Source organism: Carassius auratus, chromosome 36 (genome assembly GCF_003368295.1).
Source record: "Carassius auratus strain Wakin chromosome 36, ASM336829v1, whole genome shotgun sequence".
Classification (NCBI taxonomy): Eukaryota; Metazoa; Chordata; class Actinopteri; order Cypriniformes; family Cyprinidae; genus Carassius; species Carassius auratus.
In genome coordinates this window covers 1,205,566-1,218,666 of record NC_039278.1, presented here as the reverse complement: position 1 = coordinate 1,218,666, position 13,101 = coordinate 1,205,566, and the positions used below count along the sequence as shown (strand labels likewise).

General features: G+C 39.9%; 1 pseudogene; it reads left to right on the top strand.

Moving 5' to 3' along the window:
• The first annotated feature begins 9,070 nt into the window (after window positions 1–9,070).
• LOC113055615 (isoleucine--tRNA ligase, cytoplasmic-like) overlaps window positions 9,071–13,101 on the top strand; it is a 72,774-nt pseudogene continuing 68,743 nt past the window's right edge.

Sequence of the window (13,101 nt, the reverse complement as noted above, 5' to 3'; positions counted from 1 at the left end):
GGTTAATTTTCGTAAGGGAATTCCCACCTGCTCCTTCAGTATTGATCAGTCATAGCCCCTTATAAATGTTCATATTCTCAAAGGTCAAGGAGAGTTTTTGGCATTATAGTCTTGTGTTTCGCCTCCTTCAGTGTAATTCTCTATCTGCTCTGTGGTTGTAGTTCAGTTTTGATAATGTGTGTTTTTCTCTTTTATAGATTTCCTGACAACACACTAAAGGGCAAAAAATACAAGCCTCTGTTAGAGTACTTCATCAAGGTAAGCATTGTAATGCTGCGTCACCGCAGATTGATTCACTCTCAATGACCGTTTCATGCTCTTACATTTCTTTAAAAGGAACATAGGTTGAGGAAACAATGACAGAATGCTGAGACTTCTGTATCTGAAAAAATATGTTAGCATTAGCATTACAATCTGCTGATCTCTTTAGCTCAGTTCTGTTGTTTTAATCTATGCACCTTCTAAATGAGTAAAGCTGCACCAATCCATGTCTCCTAATGTGGTCATTAGTCAGGAATCTTTCTCCATGAAGCACTTCATCTTATTATGTCAGAGGTGGTCGTGATGAATGCTTGTTTTTCTTCTCAGTATAAGGAGAGTGGTGCGTTCTCGGTTGTGGTGGATAACTATGTGCGTGATGATGACAGTACTGGAGTGGTCCATCAGGCCCCAAACTTCGGAGCTGTAAGTCATATCTACATTGCGCTTTCATTACATTGTGTCCTTCAGGGGTTTTGGGTAATGTTGCTTCATAAAGCAGTGATTTGAGCATTTGAGCAGGGTTTCTGCTGGTCTTAAAAAGGCCTTCCACAAATTAAGGCCTTATAAGTGTCTTAAATCACAGCAGAAAGTCTTTAATTAACACAGTCATGGCTTTAAATGATGTATGAACTGAAAATAAAATATGTTGAGTTACAAATATCTAAACATCCTTAAATCAAGATAATTTTACTTAAAACGCAAATTGAATGTATATTGAAGTCTTGTTTTATCAAAAAAAAAAAATAAAAAAAAAAAGGAAAGATCAAAATAAACTGAGTTTGTGCTTACAACACAATCAAATATCTGTAAATGAGAATATTTTCCCCTTTAATAAAGTTGATTTTTCTGAGCCCATTGGCAGATATTTGTTCTTGTTTTAATCAAAAACCCACATAACTTTTTTAATCAACTAATCACAAAACAAGGCATATTACCTTACGCCTACTCCAGTAAGTGTATCTTCATTTAAAAATCTTTACATGAAAACATATAAAAAAATACTGATGATCAAAAGGTTCAGTATCACTGAAATATTATCTATATGTCTCAGCGTTATCATCTGTGCAGAACTATTGTTCCAGCCTCCCAAGACAGATTTGTAAATAACCTGCCTGATCTATCTCAACTGCTATCTGTACCCATAAATACACATTAACTAGGCAAAATGACTGGCAACATGGGCACTATTTTCTCTAATAGATTAGAAGCTGTTGCCCCCATCATATTGAAAAAGGTTAGAGAAAAACGTACTGTACCATGGTATAACAGTAATACTCACTCTCTCAAGAAAGAAACTTGTAGTCTTGAACGCAAATGGAGAAAAACTAACTTAGAAGTTTTTAGGATTGCATGGAAAAACAGTATGTCCAGCTATAGACAGGCTCTAAAAACTGCTAGGGCAGAGCATATACACAAACTCATTGAAAATAACCAAAACAATCCAAGGTTTTTATTTAGCACAGTGGCTAAGTTAACAAATTACCAGACGCCACCTGATTCAAATATTCCACCAACGTTAAATAGACTTTATGAATTTCTTCACTGATAAAATAGATAACATCAGAAATAGAATAGCGAATGTAAAGTGACGTGACATTCAGCCAAGTATGGTGACCATGCTCAGAATTTGTGCTCTGCATTTAACCCATCCAAAGTGCACACACACAGAGCAGTGAACACACACACACACACACTGTGAACACACACCCGGAGCAGTGTTCATCATTTATGCTGCGGCGCCCGGGGAGCAGTTGGGGGTTCGATGCCTTGCTCAAGGGTGCATAAGTCGTGGTATTGAAGGTGGAGAGAGAACTATACATGCACTCCCCCCACCCACAATTCCTGCTGGCCCGGGACTCAAACTCACAACCTTTAAATTGGGAGTCGACTCTCTAACCATTAGGCCACGACTTCCCTAGATTCTACAGCGTCTAACACTTCAGTTTCATCCATCGCACCCAAAGATAAACTGCAGTGCTTTACAACCATAGGACAGGAAGAGCTAAATAAACGTATCACTGTATCTAAACCAACAACATGTTTATTAGATCCTGTACCCACTAAATTACTGAAAGAGTTGTTACCTGTAGCCGAAGCACCGCTTCTCAATATTTTTAACTCGTCACATCCCAAAACCATTCAAGCTGGTGGTTATTAAACCTCTTTTTAAGAAACCACAACTAGATCCAAGTGTACTGGCAAATTATAGGCCTATTTCAAATCTTCCATTTAGGTCTAAAATTTTAAAATTTCTGCTTAATTGTGCTCCTTCCTGCAAATTTTTTTTTTAGCTGTATGAAGAATTTGAGGCCCCACCAAAACACAGAAACTGCACTTGTTAAAATTGCAAATGACCTGCTCCTTGCGTCAGACCAAGGCTGCATCTCATTTCTAGTCTTACTTGATCTTAGTGCTGCGTTCGACACCATAGATCATGACATACTCATAGATCGATTACAAGCTCTAAGATGGTTTAGATCCTACCTGTCCGATCGCAACCATTTTGTTTATTTAAATAGGGAGTCATCTTATTTATCACCAGTAAAATATGGAGTGCTACAAGGATCCGTCCTAGGTCCCCTTCTATTTTCAATATACATGTTGCCCCTTGGTAATATTATTAGAAAATACGGGATTAGTTTCTACTGTTACGCTGATGATACTCAGCTATATATCTCAACGAGACCAGATGAAACTTCCCAATTATCTAAGCTAACAGAGTGTGTTAAAAATTTAAAAGATTGGATGACCAATAATTTACGTCTATTAAATTCGGATAAGACAGAGATATTAATTATTGGACCAAAAAACAGTACACAGAATCTTGTACAGTTTGCAACTAGACGGATGTACTGTTACTTCCTCTACAGTCAGAAATCTGGGTGTTATATTAGACAGCAATTTGTCTTTTGAAAATCATATTTCCAATGTTACAAAAACTGCATTCTTCCATCTTAGAAACATTGCCAAGTTTCGAAACATGTTATCTGTTTCTGATGCAGAAAAGCTAGTTCATGCATTCATGACCTCTAGACTGGACTATTGTAATGCACTTCTAGGTGGTTGTCCTGCTTCTTCAATAAACAAGCTACAGGTCGTCCAAAATGCAGCGTTTTGAGTCCTTACCAGGTCAAGAAAATATGATCATATTACCCCAATTTTACAGTCTCTGCACTGGCTACCTATTAAGTTCCGTATCAGTTATAAATTATCATTACTTACCTATAAGGCCCTAAATGGTTTAGCTCCAGCGTACCTAACTAGCCTTCTACCACGCTACAACCCATCACGCACCCTAAGGTCACAAAACGCTGGACTTTTGGTCGTTCCTAGGATAGCAAAGTCCACTAAAGGAGGTAGAGCTTTCTCACATTTGGCTCCCAAACTCTGGAATAGCCTTCCTGATAATGTTTGGGGTCCAGACACACTCTCTCTGTTTAAATCTAAATTAAAAGCACATATCTTTCGCCAAGCACTTGAATAATGCATCTCAGATACAACTGTGGCTGTTCTGATCAAATGCGCATTCTTATTCTTTAGCTTGGGTTAAACTAAGTCATTTTACTTTGTTGGAACAGCAGCTATATTAATGATGTCTCTATGTGTTTCTCTGTTTCTGCTGGATCTTCATCCCGTGGTAACTAGGATTTACACAAGCTCCAGTCTGGATCCAGAACACCTGAGAAGAGATGATGCTGACCCTCAGAGGACCTCAGATGATGCTGACCCTGAATCAACAACAGAACTAACAAATATTGCTACAAGTGTGACTGCATCATATAATAATTGCTGTTAATAATGTTCATCATCTTGTATTCATTTTTCAGAAAATTCCTGGCATATGCACATAAACTGACAGTCACCACTTATAAGCTACTACTAAATATTGTAGAAACATAATTTTCTGTAAAGTTGCTTTGAAATAATTTGTATTGTAAGAAGCGCTATACAAATCAACCTGAATTGAATTGATTTGAACTGAATTAAATTCATGCTTTTGAAAGTTGTCATGTGACTTGAGTGTGAAAGTGCTGGAAGAAGAGTGTCACTGGTGGCGATAAATAAGTGTTGAGTCTTGCAGACACCACTGTGGTTTCACCTAGCACCTCACGGGTTAAAGTTTTCTCCAGGAGAATTACAGATACCCTTCATAAGGCCTCACAGGTTAAAAAAAAGGTTCCTTAAATCGATTATGAATGAAACAGCCAAATTCAGATCCTCTCTGCTACAAGGACAAGCTGGACACGTTTCCATTCAAGTGAATTAATATGACTTTTGTTGAAAGGCAGTCAATGAAAAGTGCAGCCAACTGCTTTAGTGTAGTGATGTGACCGTCCTCAAGGATACCAAATGCTTCATACACTTATATAGCTCCAGAGCTGCAGATGAAGCTGTAAAGCCAGGCCTGTGTTTGCAGCGGCGCTCGACGCCAGCTCTGCACTTACACACGCTTTATTCTTTAACACTCACACACTGTCTGCTTGTATTCACTGCATGCTCTGAGACTTTGTTCTGTCTGTCCTCAATGCTTTCAGGATGCAGACAAAAACATAATCAAGTGGCTGACGGAGAACGGGCGTCTGGTGAGCTCCAGCTCGTTCAAGCACAGCTACCCTTACTGCTGGAGGTGAGTGCAGACACACTTTAACTGGCTTCAATCTGCCGCCACACTTACTGTTGGTCTGGGAGATCTTGAAGTTGAAGTACAGCCATTTCCATTAAAATTGACCACTGTTTTAATAACAAATCTATTCATAACATATAATAAACCTGTAATTGTATATTCTGAATATTGTTGGCTCAGTGACGAATTGCTTGTTCTTCTGTTTTAAAGGTAATTTCAGAGGAAAGCGTTGGATAAATGCATAATTGTAAATGAAAGGCATGCAGTCTCAAATCTTGTGTGAGAGTTCAGTTAGTCATGTGCTTTCACCACAGTGACCAACAGAAAGCTGATTGCTTTGAAAGTGACTTCTGTGTGAGCTGTGCTTCATTTTCCTGAAAATGTGCTAATCATGTCCACACCTTTACTTTGGTCACAGCAGCTTAGACACAACCTGAACTAATTATGTACTGTTCTCATGTTTGGTTGTAGTGTACTTTTTTCTTCCCCCCCCCCCCCCCCAAATAAAATAAGGGTAGTAACTGTATTGAGTTAGAGAGTTAAATTATTTATGTTTGGTGAAAAACTAAAAACATGCCTTGATTAATTAAACAATTTTTTTTATGTATTTTACAACTGTTTAAATCTACTCGACTACCATCAGCACAATCACTTAACATTTACAGGGGTTGGACAAAATAATGTGAACATCCATTATTATGCGGTAAATATCATTTCTGTAGGTTACAGTGAAAAAACAAACGTGATTGTTTTTTTCATATTTTCATTGTCTGTTTTCTTTATGTTGTATATCTGTAAACTCCGGGATGCCTGTATCTTCACCAAACTAGACTTACGGAGTGCATACAACCTGGTCAGAATTCGGAAGGGAGACGAGTGGAAAACCCCCGCTGGGCACTATGAATACTTGGTAATGCCGTATGGTCTAGTAAACGCCCCTTCTGTATTACAAAGCTTCATGGAAGAGGTTCTCAGTGAGTTCCTGAACCGTTTTGCCCTCGTCTACATAGATGACATACTCATTTACTCTCCCAATGAAAAGGATCATCAGTGTCACGTCTCCCAAGTGCTTCAATGACTCATCGTAGACCCCTCATCTTCCATGCACACTTCTCCGTAGGAACAGGTCACCCCCGGGTCAATAAAACCCTCGCTTCATTACAACGCAAATACTGGTGGCCAAGAATGCAGGAAGATGTCCAGTAATTCATCCGAGGGTGTGCCCTTTGTGCCATGACAAAAGTTCTGCGACAGCTACCTACTGGGAAACTGATCCCCTTGCCGGTTCCACATCGCCCTTGGTCCCACATTGGAGTGGATTTTGTCATGGATCTCTCAGTTTCAGATGGTATAACCTGTATACTAGTAGCCATAGACCGATTATCTAAAGCATGCAAACTAGTTCCCTTGAGAGCCTTACCCACAGCCTTTGAGGCAGCAGAGCTCCTGTTTGAACATGTGTTCCGTAACTTTGGAATCCCGGGAGAACATTGTATCGGATCAAGGACCCCAGTTTATCTCCAGGGTATGGCATTCGTTCTCTGGACTACTCAAATGTTATCGTAAGTCTCACTTCCGGCTGTCACCCCCAAACAAATGGACAGAGAGAAAAACGATCCAAGATATCAGTCATTTCCTTCAAACCTTTTGCCATCAAAATCAGAACCTCTGGAACCGTTACGTAGTCTGGGCAGAATATGCACAAAGGTCACTCCGACAGTCATCCACCAACCTGACCCCTTTCCAATGTGTTCTAACCTTCTCTGTTCGCCTGGTCTGGTGAGCCATCCGAGGTCCTCGCTGTGAACACCTGGTTCCAGAACAGTGAGAGGGTTCGGAACCAGGCACATCTCCAGCAGGCTGTAAACCATCACCAATATTTGCCCTTACTTACCGACTCAATACTGGATACACACCACCTTTCACTTTTCTCTGTTAAAACCCCATCACTTACTTGTCTCTGTTCCCTCTGCAGACCTGACTACAACCCCCCATTACCACCCATTGACGCTGAGCCCATCTACACAGTGAGAGAGATTCTGGACTCCAGACGTCGTGGTGGGCGGCTAAAATACTTGGTGGACTGGGAAGATTATGGACCAGAAGAAAGATGTTGGGTGCCTTGTCAAGATATCCTCGACCCCAATCTGCTCACAGAGTTTCATGCCCGGAAAGACCTGTTCTGCAACCCCGAGGCAGGCCTCCACGACGTCGGAGAGCTAGGTCCGCTGGCGCAGACCCTAGAGGAGGGGTAGTGTCAGGGATTAGACAAGCCCGGTCTCAGCCAATCCACAACGCTCACGTTCCCCTGAGTTCTAACCAGCCACACCTGCTCCGCATTAATCATCCAATCAGAGCACTATAAGATACTCACCCCAACTTCAGTTCTCCGTCTCCGTCTCAAGCCTCCAACAGGAGCAGACCCTACACACTTGTCTCCTGAGCTGCTGACACATCACTGCCAACCAGACGTAACGTATACTCACCCTTTTGTACACTAACCTGTGTCCTTGCTCTGCTGCCCCCAGGACCCCGGAACACACTTTCGTTACCTGTGATCCAACGGTCTCTGAAGTCTCCTGTGTTTATCCCGAGCTGGAATTAACTTCGGCATCTGTAAAGGAAGAGAACAAATATGAGCGATCTGTGACTGTGGCTGTGACACTCCTGAATCAAACTTACTCACCTGTCTACAATCCAGTCCCCTGTGTTTATCGTACTGCCCGCATTTGAAACACGAAGTATTCAACGAGCACTTGAATCACAAATAAACACTGTGTACTGAATTCACCTACCTTTGACAATATCAGTGCAGTATATAGGGCCCTATGAAATGGGTTTGATTTTTATCCAAATGCATTTTTTTTTTCTCTGTTTTATATAATAATTTTTCTGAATTATGTATTTTTTCTTGGACTCTGTTTTACTGGTTAAATTAAATAATGTTAATCAAAAGCATGTTCAATTCATTGGAATCATGAGACTTAAACAATTTAACAGCAATTTATTAAAAGTTTATCAAATCACATTTTAAGGCCCTTTGAGGTTTTTATTTTCTTTTTTTTTTCTTTTTTTTTAACAAACTTCTGTGTTTTCCATTAATTTTCTGGATTCCATTTTAATGGTTTCGTAAAATGTTAATAATCAGAAGCATCTCTGATTAATTGATAAATTGTATAAAATATAATTTATTATTTTATTTTTTTCAGAAATGCTGTGTTGTGTATTTACATTTTCTGGTAAATAGATTCTGATGATTTATTTTATTTTTTGTAAATTTTCCTTAGAAATTATGTTTTAATAATTGTATTAGTAGTAGGAGTACTTTGATTACATTTATATATTTCTGTCACAGTTCCTTCAAGTTAAACCTAATTTTTATTTTATTTTTATCAAAGGAAAGGGTCAGATGCTCATGAAGTGACTCTCAGAGACTCTCAGAGAATGTTTATTGTGTTTTGATTTAAGTCCAGAAGAAGAATACTGGGCAAAAACTGAAAGTGACTGGTAAGGAACGTTGAACACTAAGAAGGAGGATTGTGTTTAAACAGAGATCGAATGCAGAAAGTGACCACAAACCTCAACATTCACCTGTTTCAACAAAAACAGCCACAGAGAGCTTCACAAAGCCAGTCTCTGAAGCAGCTGGCAGATGTTCTGATAGACGACATTCAAAGGTGTTCACTTTATCAGAAATCCAGAGAACTTGACTTTAAAAATATTGAGCCTTCCAAGCCTTTCCAAAACTGGCGCACTCATCTCTGTGACCTCTGCTGTACGAGGAAGAGTTTCAGTTGATATGCTGGTCTACAGAGAGGGGCTTCACGGCGCAGGAGTGTTAGCATGCACTGCTCAACATGCTCCTGAGAGTGGGTCAGAGGTCACAGCCTCATTTACCCCTCTGATGCTTGCGCCATCAATAAATCACTCTCCTATCGACTCTTAAGAGCGCTGCCCATCCCTCCACTGCTGCCCATGAACATTATGGATATTGAAGGGGTTTGTCAGTGTAAATGCTCCGCAGATACTGATGGTCTGAATGCTAATGCTGACTTTTCCAGAGGTCAGACATGCTCCTCATCTGTAATTGTAGACCGCAGTGTCAGTGAGCTGCCAACAAACCACAACACTGAAATTAGCAGAGAGGTGCGAAGGACCGGTTTAATTAAGGTCAACCAACAAAAGATGCTTTTTCTCATCCTTAATGGTTATCTGGTAAGAGTAATCACCGGAAAAGCAGAAAAAGTCAATTAAAGGAGCTGTATGTAATTTTTTGGGGACTGTACTACAGCATAAAAACACCAGGATGTGTTTCCAGATATTTAGGAAACATGCTAAATTAACATATTTGTTTCTCTGAAAATCAATGTTACAGCCAAGTAATTCTACTTTGAAACGTGTGTCCTGTGTTGGAATGTCTGACTCCGCCCATTGCCACTTTACTCAATAGCATTTCAACTCTCTGGGATAACAGTTGGCAGAAAACAGCACACATATTAAAAAGAGGAAGAATCAATTTATCTGTTCACAGTGTAAGACTCGTCGCCTCTCAATGTTGAGTCTGAGGAGGAGGGGCAGGAGAAACAACTCGCTCCAATGTTTTGAATTTGGACTGCAGTACCCATTTCAGCCACTAACTCTCAATAGAACAGACTGCACCTTTAAACGCTGTTGCTTAATCACTGCATTGATGGACAGATAGTCAAAACAGAAAGTACACGTAATAGGTAGGTGCTAATAGAAAGTTGGCATGCATCAATCGGATTCTGAAGTAAACCATTGGCTAGCTAATCAACATGCACTGGTGCGAGTCATGGTCATTACTGGACATCTCCCAAAATATCAACTAATTCTGACCATTTTTACCCCATTTATTTTCTTCGTAGGCTTTTAGGTAATCAATTTCCCATTAGATAAAAAAAAAAAAAAAAAAAAAAAACATGGAAATGGAAAGAAAAGGTACTGGAAGAATCTACTTTATTCCATCATGAAATAAACTGAAACATTGTGAGTGAAGGAATTGAATCAGCAACTGTGGCTTAATTTGCTTAGTCATTCATTATTTATATTAAATACAATATTTTGCATTTTGGAAGATGTTCAGAAAGCAAAAGCCATTTGTAATATGTATGCCATCCTTTATTTATAATACAATAGATATTTGAATGCTTTTACTTTTAAAATGATTAATCACATAGAGGTTTCTGCATTATTTTCTTTGGGGAAACAATGGCTGATTTTTTACTTCCAGAGCACTTTCCACTTTGCCATCTGTCTTTTTTTGGTAGTGCTGCCATACGAACATGCACTTTAACATCATAAAAGTTTATTTTGAATACTGAAAGAACCTTTCTTTGGCAGGTTGGACATGCCGCTGATCTATAAAGCAGTGCCCAGCTGGTTTATGAGGATGGAGCACATGGGGGAGAAACTTCTGGACAATAACAGCAAATAAATCTGTGTGTGACCTGCATGCAGATCAGTGCGGACAAAACCTCTCATCGAAGTTCGGTTGGTGTTTCCTTGTGTATTTTAATGGCATATTCATTCTCTTGATGATGTGTTATATGGTGCATTGTGGGAGCTTAGTTTCATAGACGCAGTTTCAAACTCATTTGAGTGACTCGTTAAAGAAGGTGCTGGAAACCTCTTGCTTTTGTTCTTATTTCTTATTCTTATTCTTATTTAATTTCAGGGTCTCCAGTTTCTGGACGATTGTTCATTTTCTGAAAAAGCTACCTTTTTAAAACTAATCCATTGATGTGAGTCCCACATATATTTTTTAATTTTATCCAGGTTTATTTCATATTTTGTTATACAGTTTGTCTGGTCAGAGTATTTCTGTTTGTCACATATTTTGCTTTCTAATTAGCCTGTATCTCCTGAGTGCAGAGTTTAGTCTACATTAGACTTGGTGCACTTTCAGGAAAGGTTATTTTGAAGTCACGCACCAAGTTTGATCCAGTTCCGCCTATAGTGGGCCCAATAACTGAAATATGTTCATAACTCATGCACATGACGGCAGGGTGCTACAGCGCTCGATTACTGCACTGTCCTCTGACCCTAAACAATGGCACTTCCTCTTGTTTTTAATGTATGCACAAAATCTCCAGCCTCCTGCATGAAGCTGTGTTTAAGTGTGTGTGCAGTAAGTGCTGTCTGTGGTCTCAGCACAGGTGTTTGACAGCTGCTCTGTCTGCTGTAGTGTGACGATGGCTCTCAGATGAACCAGGTGCAGAACACACACACACACACACCACTCCAGAGTCACTGTAAAAGCCCATGTGCTCCAGATAACGGATGACGAGTTCAGCAAGGTCCTCTGGGTTTATGTGGTTTAGTGCATGACAATATTTTTTTAGCAGTGTGATGATGGCTGTCTAGATCTGGTGGTTCAGGGTGATTCTGTATGTCAGGGACTCTCTCTCTCTAGAGGGCTTTCCTTCAGATTAATGTCTTATGTTTGTAGATGTTTGCACTCTTATATACTGCTGAAGATGCTTGGAATCCACCATATCATAAGATCTGGACTTGTCATAAAAGCATCATAACAGTCATCCATGTGACATGTTTCCTATACATGCCAAGTGTTCCTAAGTCGTATGGTGTGAGGATCTGAAGGAAACACAAGTCGTTAACAATCGAGAACGCAATTCTTCTGTTGACTTACTGTAGAGCTGTGGAAGACGTCCTGCACATTCAACACTTGTCTGGAGGGCATCTAACCTTCCCTTACTGAGGGACGGGTTGTGTTAAAGCTTTCCAAGAAGAAAGAAGATAACAGGAAGTGAGCCATGAAATCAGTCAGTTTTAGTCTAATTGATGGTCAATAGAAATATTCATATGATTTTTCAAATACGAATTATCCTTGGTGTACAGAAATGTATTTTAATTAAACATAACTATTATATTGTAGTCTTATTTGTGAAATGACTTGTAATTTGGAGGCATGTTAATCATTTCTGTTAAGAGGTCAGAGATGGATCCGGGTGTTGGAATGGGGAGGACATTTTAGGTATTTCAGATCTGTGTATTTGTTTGAAAATGGTTTAAAAGTAGGAACCGTCGTTGCCATTGTAGATTCAAAATGTGGATAAAAATAACCAAGGCATGGTTTTCCATACTGCTTTTGAATGAAAAGAAGGATTTATTGATTGATTTAAATAATATATAGAAATAAACAATAGTAATTACCCCCATATGTTAATATTTTAATTAAAACATTGTGTCATTTTTAGGTAACTTAATTGGGAAATGAATTATCTAGCAAAAAATTTTTTGCTAGAGAGTTGGACAATAAAAAATTATTTGAACAAACATTATTTTGCTATTTACAATATTACTTAGTTTGATATTTAGAGCAAATCATTCATGGAGCAATCCTAGTGAAGCTGAAAGCAGTGTGAACATCTGTCTCAGACAGTGGGGATGGTCTTTAACTGCGTGTTTCTCTTAAGAGCTCAACTTGTGGGACGTCAGAATTAAGTTGTTGGTGTATTTGCCTGCTGAAAGGAGCTGTTGGAAAAGAAGGACAGCGACCTGCTTCCTGAAAATAGCATCTAATGAGTGCGTCTCTGGAGTGCCACCGGCTCCCCGAGCAGAGCGGAGCGGGGCCAGAAAGCACAGCTCTCTTGCTCTCTGCCGAGGCGGCCCTATCTGGGCCACATTACCTGAGACCAGCCAAAACGAGGACAGCTGCCCAGCCTCGCCGCTCACTTTTAGTAACACACTTTACGGTGAACTTCTCTGCCTACCTGGTGAAAATCAAGGTTGTCCTGCTTTTCGGCCAGTGTTAAGTTCACATGAAAATGTCCCTGTCGTTATCTGCTGGATGATAAAGCAGGCGAAAATAGAAAATAATCCCACAGACTTTCTTTACAGCAGGACAAATGCCTAGTGCTACTAACTAACCACCTGCACTGATCATCAGCACCAGATCTGCACCCGGTCAAGAACACCTTGTGCTGGTTTATGCTCGGACACCGTTCTGGTGGACATTAGGACATATTCTCTCTAAGCAGTCCATGTGTCGTAGTTCAGCCGGGTTTAGGAGACTGTCAGGCAGACGAGGTTCAGTGTTGGTTCTTCATTGGTGTTTAGGTGGTGTGTGTGTGTAGGCTCTGACTGGAGCTACAGTATGGGATCTCCACAGAGACACCGGACCCTCACCTCATCACAGCCTCAGCACTGCAGTGTGTATGTGTGTGTGTGTGGCT